Raw genomic sequence first — 9862 nt, 5'->3', positions numbered from 1 at the left:
ATATATATATATATATATATATATATATATATATATATATATATGTGTGTGTGTGTGTGTTGGTGTTTGTCCCTCCACCATTGCTTGACAACCAGTGTTGCATTCCTGTAACTTAGCGGTTTGGCAAAAGAGACTGATAGAATAAGTATCAGGCTTTAAAAAAAACAATAATAAATCCTGGGGGCTATTTGCCTGACTAAAAACCCTTCAAGGTGGTGCCCCAGCATGGGCACAGTCAAATGATTGAAATAAGTAAAAGTTAAACGAAAAGATACGAATTAAGGGAAATAACTCGAGTTGCTCAATAGCATTTATCATTTTAGTCAGGTGAGAAAACTGGCCCTTCACACAGCCTCCAAGACTAGTAAGAGGGGGGAAGGAAAGAAATTATCCTCAAATTGGAGACCTGGCCTCAATGTTTATCATAGGTATCCAAGATGTTAGATAGTCATATTAAACTAGGCAACAGATTAACCTTACCACTCAAGTAAGCCACAGAAGGATTTGAACTCAGAGTGCAAAGAGCTGGAATATATACTGCAAGGTATCCAGTCCAACATTCTTACAGTTCGTTCAATCCATAGCCTTAGATTGGTACCCCTCTCATCGAATCTGAAAGTATGAACAGCAAGATGATTTCAGAGAAATTTAAACTCAGGATGCTAATTGTCAGAACAAATATTACAAAGCAGTCTAACTAACACTTGAACAACTCTGCCAATTTGATGCCTATATAACTTTAGGTAAGTTAAAAAGGTGACTTACTGAATGATGTACACCAACAATTATCAATCAACTGCAGTCTGACTTGAGCTTACCGTCTCATCTGGGCACGGCTTGTACAAGTCTAACTCTTTAGCAGTCAAATTACTCTGTCAAATATAACGTTTATTTATTCACGTTGTTTCGAATTAATCATGATTATCTCATAGCTTCAAGATTTTGATGATGAGATTGTTTATTTTTAGAATGATATTGTAGGGCAGTGGAGGCGCAATGGCCCAGTGGTTAGGGCAGTGGACTCGCGGTCATAGTATCACAGTTTCGATTCCCAGACCGGGCGTTGTGTGTGTTTATTGAGCGAAAACACCTAAAGCTCCACGAGGCTACGGCAGGAGATGGTGGAGAACCCTGCTGTATTCTTTCACCACAACTTTCTCTCACTCTTACTTCCTCTTTCTGTTGTGCTTGTAATTCAAAGGGTCAGCCTTGTCGTACTGTGTCACGCTGAATATCCCCGAGAGCTAGTTTCCGTCTATCAAATCCACTCACAAGGCTTTGGTCGGCCCGAGGCTATAGTAGAAGACACTTGTCCAAGGTGCCACGCAGTGGAACTGAACCCGGAACCATGTGGTTGGTAAGCAAGCTACTTACAAAATGAAAAAAAAAAAGAAACAAGATTAGAAGAACAGAACCAAACAGCAATTATTAGTGACATGAAGAAAAAGCGGAGTAATTTCCAGAAATTAAGAATTCATTATATAAAATTGATTAACATAATTAAGTTTAGGGAGTGGTCTGATTTTTGTTTTGCAGGCATCGACAGTTTTAATACAACAATTGCAACAACAAAACTTTGCTAGATTTGGTGGAACAACAACAACATTTGCAAATGACACAATGCACAAGCGTTATCTACATTATAGCAACAACAACATTCATAGTAATAACCTCAACAATTACAACAGCAATAGCAACATCAGTTCATTTGTACTAAACAACAGGACAATAACAACAACAACAATGATGACGATGATGATAACTGAAGCTGTAATTGTACAAGAACAATGGCAGGCAGCACTGAACTGTTACTCACCACCAGCTGCTGCTGGTGATGCCGCTGGTGGTGAGTAACATGAGCTACAACAACAACATTAGCCCAGCAAATGGTGTAGTTAGTTGTACAAGAACAATGGCAGAGCTCTGTCTACAAGAACGACAACAACAACAGCAGCAGTAGTTTATTGCTGCAACAACAGCAGCAGCTGTAGCAGTGAGCTGGTTACAACAACAACTACTACCACCACCACCACCACTACTACTACTGCCCCCCCCCCCAAGCAAAGCAATAAAACTGGAGATGTAGTTGTAACAATAACCATTGAATGTATAGTTGTACAAGAACAAAAGCAGTGATCTAACTACAACAACAACAACAACAGTCTTAGTAGTGGACCAGCTATGCCAAACAGCAGCAGCAGCAGTGAAGTGGCTGTAACAACAACAACAACAACAACACCAGTGGACTAGCAACAGCAACAAAGTCCACCATAGCTACAATAACAGCAGTCGTAGCAGTCAACCAGATATCGCAACAACAACAACAAGAAAGACAGCCATAGCTACAGCAACAACAATGACTGTCATAGCAGTAGTAGTAGTAGTAGCAGTGAACCAGCTACAACAACAAAGACAAGTATAGCTACAGTGGCAACAACAGCCATAGCAGTAGTCGCTGTGAGTTGGCTACAATAACAAAGACAGCCATAGCTACAACAACAACGATTACGACGAGGAGGACAGCCGTAGTAGTCGCAGTGAACCTAGCTACAACAATAAGAACAGCCATAGTAGTAGTAGCAGCAGCAACAATGAGCTAACAACAACAACAACAACAGGAATGTCAATAGCAGCAGCAGCAGCAGTGAACTAGTTACAACAATAGCAGCAACATTAACATTAGTGCAATCTAAACTGTAGGCTGTATTTGTACAAGAACAATGGCAATGCAATATAGTAGCAAGTAAAGCAGCTGTACAATAACAACAACAACAACAACAACTGCAGTGTCGTAGCAACATGATACAGTTGAATCAAAACACAAAAGATTCAAGGTTCAGCGTGAAAGGGACGTGCCTGTAGCTGTTGCTCTCTCTTTGACTCCCTCAGTCCACTGGATGGATGATATAGCAAGCAACTGAAGAAAGCTGGATGGAATAAAGAAGATTTGCCGGATCACGAAATGAATATTTTTGAGGTTTGTTTTTCTCTTGTTACCGTATCAATGTAACGTTTTATTGGCAACACAAAAATACAGCTGATGTGTGTAATGTAAGGTTTTTATTGCATATAGGATGGAAATAACTTGAGTTAAGATATGCAAGGTTTGCTGTTGTTGTTGTTGTTGCTGTTTGACAGAACATATTTGAACGACTACAGTGAGCTGGTCTTTTAACATTTGAAATGTGAGGAAACCTGTAAGGTTTAATAGCTGTTTTGAGCTGCTTTGCTGCTAGTGGAGAAGAAAATACCTGTGTGGTTATTGATTAATAACACACAGGATCACTGTTTAGCCTGATTCTGAGTTTTGTAAAATGCTGAATGATTTGAGCTTCTAATGTACATGTTTGGTCAAGTCAGATCTTTATACTTGTCTGTTTTACATTTATATTTACATTTTCTTTTTGTGTGATCTGCCCCCATCCTGCAGAGTTGAATATTTATATAGGAAGTGTTGAAGTAAATGTTTCTTAACTTTTCAACCATGAAGATGGAATCATTTATTTTCAGCTAGACAGACTAAAGACACACAATGATACACTAATTACCCAAGGTACTATACAATATTCATCACAAAATTTGAACTCATGACTCTATCATAAACAGTCTAGCATTTTAATATTATAAATTGAGTTAACAAAATAAAATATTCCTGAGGTTTGGAATATGTTCAGAAGGAGATGAATGAGAGTGTCTAGTTCTGAAAAAAATTTTTTGTGCCTTTTAAAAACACCAAATTGTTAAATTCTTTGGACATTGCTTTGAAAATTTTTTATTGATCCTAGAATGTGATAGGATTTAGAACTCATTAGTATTAACAGAAGGAAAAGTGTTAGAATTAAAGGTTATGATTGATTAGTGAGGTGATTGGCAGTGGGAACATTGGATAAGTAGTGAAAGAAAGTTCATGGCTAAGTCACTTCATGGTAAATACTTGAGTTGATAGAATGTGAAGATTGAAGGGATACTGTCAACACAGACTGGTATCCCATAGTAGAGGAGGTAACTTTGAAGCCAAATAATTGGGGGTTTTTTTTTTTTCGAGAGTATACTATTCATCAGAACTATTCTTCCACATTTTGACTCCGTTATATTTATCATTATTATTATTATTATTATTATTAGGGCAGCAAGCTGGGAAAATCATTAGCACACCAGACAAAATGCTTAGCAGTATTTCTCCCAGCTTTAATTTCTGAGTTCAAATACTGCCAAGGTCAACTTTCACCCTTTCAGAGTCAATAAAATAAATACCAGCTAAGCACTAGTGTCAATGTAATCAACCAGCATCCTCCTGCAAAATTTAAAAACTTGTGCCTATATCATCATCATTATTATATAAAGGTGGTGAGCTGGCAGACTCGTTAGCACGCCGGACGAAATGCTTAGCAGTATTTCTCCCGTCACTACATTCTGAGTTCAAATTCCGCCGAGGTCAACTTTGCCTTTCATCCTTTCGGGGTTGCTGAAATAAATACCAGTTACACACTGGGATCGATATAATCGACTAGTCCCCGCCCCCAAAATTTAAGGCCTTGTACCTATAGCAGAAAAAAAAAAAATTATCATTATTATTACTCTCGGAGTTGTTGGCGTTAGGAAGGGCATCCAGCTGTAGAAACTCTGCCAGATCAGATTGGAGCCTGGTGTCACCTCCTGGTCCACCAGTCCTCAGTCAAATCGTCCAACCCATGCTAGCATGGAAAGCGGATGTTAAACGACGATGGTGATGATGATGATGATTCTTATTCTGAAAGACCCTCGGGTAGTTCTTAATTACTGGTTGTTCTTTACTTGAAAGCAAGCAATAACAAATCACCAAAGGTTTCAAGTAGTGCCTTCTCCTGTGACTCAAAGAGACAATACTTTCAAAGCTCTTGGAAACTGCTCCTAATAGTCCAATTACCACTGGTATCACCATTATTTTCTTCATGCTCCATAACTTTCCTATCTTGTCAGGTTCAATCTCACTGCATAGCACTATTGATAAATGTCATCAACATGGTTTCACCAGTTGAATTGACCAATGCCTTGTGAATGAAAATTTGGTTGAAGGAAATTATTCAAGACCTACCATGTGTATGTGTGTGTATATATATGTATGGCCCAGTGGTTAGGGCAGCGGACTCGCGGTCATAAGATCGCGGTTTCGATTCCCAGACCGGGCATTGTGAGTGTTTATTGAGCGAAAACACCTAAAAGCTCCACGAGGCTCCGGCAGGGGATGGTAGCGAACCCTGCTGTACTCTTTCACCACAACTTTCTCTCACTCTTACTTCCTGTTTCTGCTGTGCCTGTAATTCAAAGGGTCAGCCTTGTCACACTGTGTCACGCTGAATATCCCCGAGAACTACGTTAAGGGTATACGTGTCTGTGGAGTGCTCAGCCACTTGCACGTTAATTTCACGAGCAGGCTGTTCCGTTGATCGGATCAACTGGAACCCTCGACGTCGTAAACGACGGAGTGCCAACAACAACAACATATATATATATATATACACACACACACGTGTGTGTGTGTGCAGGCATGATTTTGTGCTTGAGAAGTTTGCTTCCAAACCACATGGTTATGGGTTCAGACCTACTGCACAGCACTTTGGTGAAGTGTCTCCTACTATAACTCCAGGCTGACCGAAGCCCGTTGTATACATATATACATGTGTGTGTGTTTGTGTGGGTATCCTTGCCTTGCCATCATGTAAGATTATTGCTTTAAAAGCTGTATCAGTCATTTCCAATTTTCTGTGAAAGCAAGTCTGACCAGAGGTATGTAGATATACATACATACATATACACATGCCAGTGTCAGGTTAATGGCACCCTTGCCGGTGGCATATAAAAAGCACCCACTACACTCTCAGAATGTTTGGTATCAGGAAGGGCATCCAGCCGTTGAATCCTTGCCAAATCAGATTGGATCCTGGTGCAACCCCCCCACCCCAGTTTACCAGTTTTCAGTCAAACTGTCCAACCCATGCCAGCATGGAAAGCAGATGTTAAACGATGATGATGATGGTGTTGTGTGTGTGTGTATGTATAAGTGTGTATATATGTGTATATATATATATATGTGTGTGTGTTAGTATATCATCACCATCATCGTTTAACGTCCACTTTCCATGCTGGCATGGGTTGGATGGTTTGACTGAGGACTGGCAAGCCAGCAGGCTGCACCAGATGTATATATATGTGTATATATGTATATTTGTGTGTGTTTGTGTGTATATATATTTGTATATATATACATATATATATTTGCATGTGTATACATATATATATTTTCACACACACATATACACATATATATATGTATATACACACACACACACACACATATATATAGACACACATATACATATATATGCATATACATATATATACACATGAATGTCTCTTAATCTTTTTGACTTTGAGATGCTTTGGAGATCAAATAAAAAAAATTTCTGGTGTACTTTACATGCAGGTTAAACATTTTGAAATATATATATATATATATATCTCGCTTCTATGCTGGTGGCAATCGTTTCCAGCTTCGCCTTACTGGCACTCATGCCGGTGGAATGTGAACAAAACATTGGACTGACTCCTGTGCAGGTGGCATGTAAAAAACACCATTTGAGCATGGCTGTTGCCAGTACTGCTGGACTGGCCCTCGTGCCAGCGGCACGTAAAAAGCACCCACTACACTCTCGGAGTGGTTGGCGTTAGGAAGGGCATCTAGCTGTAGAAACTCTGCCAGATCAGATTGGAGTCTGATGTAGCCATCTGGTTCGCCAGTCCCCAGTCAAATCGTCCAACCCATGCTAGCATGGAAAACGGACGTTAAATGATGATGATGAGAAAGCAAGTCTCCTTGTTTTATTAATCATACATGTATGTAAGGAAATTATGAAGAACACTTTCTCAAGATGCTCAAGCATTAATATGAATTTTCTAAAACTTTAAATTATCATCTGCATCATCACTTTTTATGTTCATTTTTTTTCCATGCTGGCATGGGTTGGACGAGACACTTCTTTAGGCAGTATTTTCTCTGTGGCCAGATGTTTTTTCTGGCAACAACTCTAATTTTTTTTTACAGCTAAGGTAGTTGATTCCTTATCATTGCACACTTAACTGTTAAGCTGCTGGCTATTTTGTTTATGTGAAACACAAACACCATAACTACTGCCTAAGCAGTGTCAATGTGAAGAAATGCACAAACAAAAACATATACACTCACACAACACATGCAAGCACACATGTGCACCCATATATATTCTCTCTCTCTCTCTCTCTCTCTCTCTCTCTCTCTCTCTCTCTCTCTCACGCACACAGGTTTCTGTACAGTTTTCATATGCCAAATTTCATTCATAGGGCATTGGTTGACCTAATACTTGTCCAAATGGGATTGAGCTTATAACCATATAGTTGTGAAGTAAATTTAACCACACACAGCTGTGCTTACACCTATGACATATGTTCAAAGATCAGTGTTGTACCTATATATGTCTTGCAGCATTCTGTTTGAGAACCACTGAGTTTGACAAAGTTATCTTTGGACTGGAGACCTGATCTAAATGCTTCCAGCACAGTGAACTTCTATAAAAGATACCAATGGGCCAGACGCTGGCATAAAACCAAACAGTGAATTAAATCAGCCATTCCAAGAATACTTAGATTGTTAATTCTCATTATTAATTATATCAGACAAAATGCTTAACAGCATTTATTCTGGTTCTTTGCATCCTGAGTCCAAAGGCCACTAAGGTTAACTTTACTTTCCATTTTTTCAGAGTATTGGGATCAATATAATCAACCACCCATCTCCCTAAATTTGCTTGCCATGGGCTAAAATTTGTAACCATTCTTTTGTTTTTTTCTTTTATTCTTTTATTTGTTTCAGTCATTTGACTGCGGCCATGCTGGAGCACCGCCTTTAGTCAAGCAAATCCACCCCAGGACTTATTCTTTGTAAGCCTAGTACTTATTTTATCGTTCTCTCTTGCCGAACCGCTAAGTGACGGAAATGTAAACACACCAGCATCGGTTGTCAAGCGATGTTAGGGGGACAAACACAGACACACAAACATATACATATATACATATACATATATATATATATATATATATATATATATATATATATATATATATATATATATACAATGGGCTTCTTTTCAGTTTCCGTCTACCAAATCCACTCACAAGGCTTTGGTCGGCTCGAGGCTATAGTAGAAGACACCTGCCGAAGGTGCCACGCAGTGGGACTGAACCTGGAACCATGTGGTTGGTAAGCAAGCTACTTACCATACAGCCATTCCTATTTATTTTATATATTTCTTGCTTGAAGTGGTTTTATTATTCATTAAATAGAAATTAATGAATTACTGGTATTTTATCAACTGTAAAAAGGATCAGTCATTCTGAACAGGAGTTGAATTAAAGATGGCCATCAATCATCCTGTCACAAACCCTTTCAGTTATCTGTTATGACATGCAAGGACTCAGTAATGTAACTAAACTGGGATACACATGGTAAGAACACTCAGAGCAGCAGAGTACAAAGATGGTATATGTGTGCCAAGGATGTCCATGTCTGGTTGTTACCAGTTTGTACAACAATTAGAAAAACAACAATGGTGATGATGTTGACAACGAGTATGCCTCTGATCTTACCATTCATTGCCCGTCCTAGCAGCTAGTCGAGAGGACACAACCATTCTAATGTAAACAAACTCATAGCATTTCTTCTCTTAGCGTTGTTTCTCACTCTACTTCTTGCCCAGATCTAGTCCCCCATCCTACCAAACATTAGCAAGTGGGATTAAAATTTGGCCCGTTTCCAGTATTCTAATATCTGTATTAATGTTCTTACTGTTACTACTAGTAACAGCTACTACTACTACTACTACTACTACTACTACTTCTACTACTATCTTCACCACCACCACCACCACTGCTACTATGACTCCTCCTCCTCCTACTACTACTACTATTATGCACTACCACTGCCATCACTATTACTACTGCCACTACTACTAAGCACTACCACTGCCATTACTATTACTACTGCCACTACTACTACTACTACTACTACTACTACTACCACCACCACCACCATCACTGCTAATGGTTGCTACTTGTACTATAACTATTACTGCTGCTAATTACAGTTGCTTATTGTAGTTACTACTTTCACTATCACCACCACCATCACCACCACCATCACCACTACTTAATAATTTGATCCATTGTTAGAAATTCACAAGTTGTTGGAGAGAAGGATGGTCTGCTGAACCCAACACCAGTTTATGACTGGTACATATTTTAAGAACCCCAGCTGGGTTTGAACTTACATAGTAGACTGATGAAACTTGAAAACAGACTAACTTTTAATCTTTAACCTTTTAACATTTAAATCAGCCATACACAGCCCAAATATTCTACCCGTTTTATGTTCAAATTAGCCAGATCTGGCTTCTCACACCTTCCCTACAATGTCATTCTAAAAATATACAACCACATCATGAAAGTTTCAAAGCTATGAGATAATGAATGATTAATTTCTAAACAATATGAATAAATAAGCATTACATTTGATCGAGTGATCTGAATGCTAATGAGCTAATCATTGACTGATCTTGATATTTTTTCTTATTTGTTCTTTTTTTGCCCCTTTTGCTATATAATTATTTCTAGTTAGCTTGGGTTCAGTCCCACATCATGGCACCTTGGGCAAATGTCTTCTCCTGTAGCCTCAGGCCAACCAAAGCCTTGAGTGGATTTGGTAGACAGAAACTGAAAGAAGACCATCATATCTATCTATCTATCTATCTATCTATATATATATATATATATATATATATATATATATATATAT

At 38.6% G+C, this 9862-nt stretch overlaps 1 protein-coding gene across 2 annotated transcripts in view; it reads left to right on the top strand.

The window, feature by feature from the left end:
• Positions 1 to 9862, top strand: part of LOC106877964 (zinc finger protein 846) — a 35700-nt gene that overhangs the window by 18501 nt on the left and 7337 nt on the right. Inside the window, exon 1 of one of the 2 annotated variants that reach the window (XM_014927041.2) lies at positions 2097 to 2977. The exons of the other annotated variant lie outside the window; for it this stretch is intronic. The gene's annotated coding sequence lies outside the window, so the exon portion shown is untranslated. Of the gene's footprint in view, positions 1 to 2096; positions 2978 to 9862 lie in introns of those variants that run through there. 2 annotated transcript variants of the gene reach the window in all.

Source organism: Octopus bimaculoides, chromosome 20 (genome assembly GCF_001194135.2).
Source record: "Octopus bimaculoides isolate UCB-OBI-ISO-001 chromosome 20, ASM119413v2, whole genome shotgun sequence".
NCBI classification, from domain to species: domain Eukaryota; kingdom Metazoa; phylum Mollusca; class Cephalopoda; order Octopoda; family Octopodidae; genus Octopus; species Octopus bimaculoides.
This window is presented reverse-complemented; position numbering and strand designations above follow the sequence as displayed.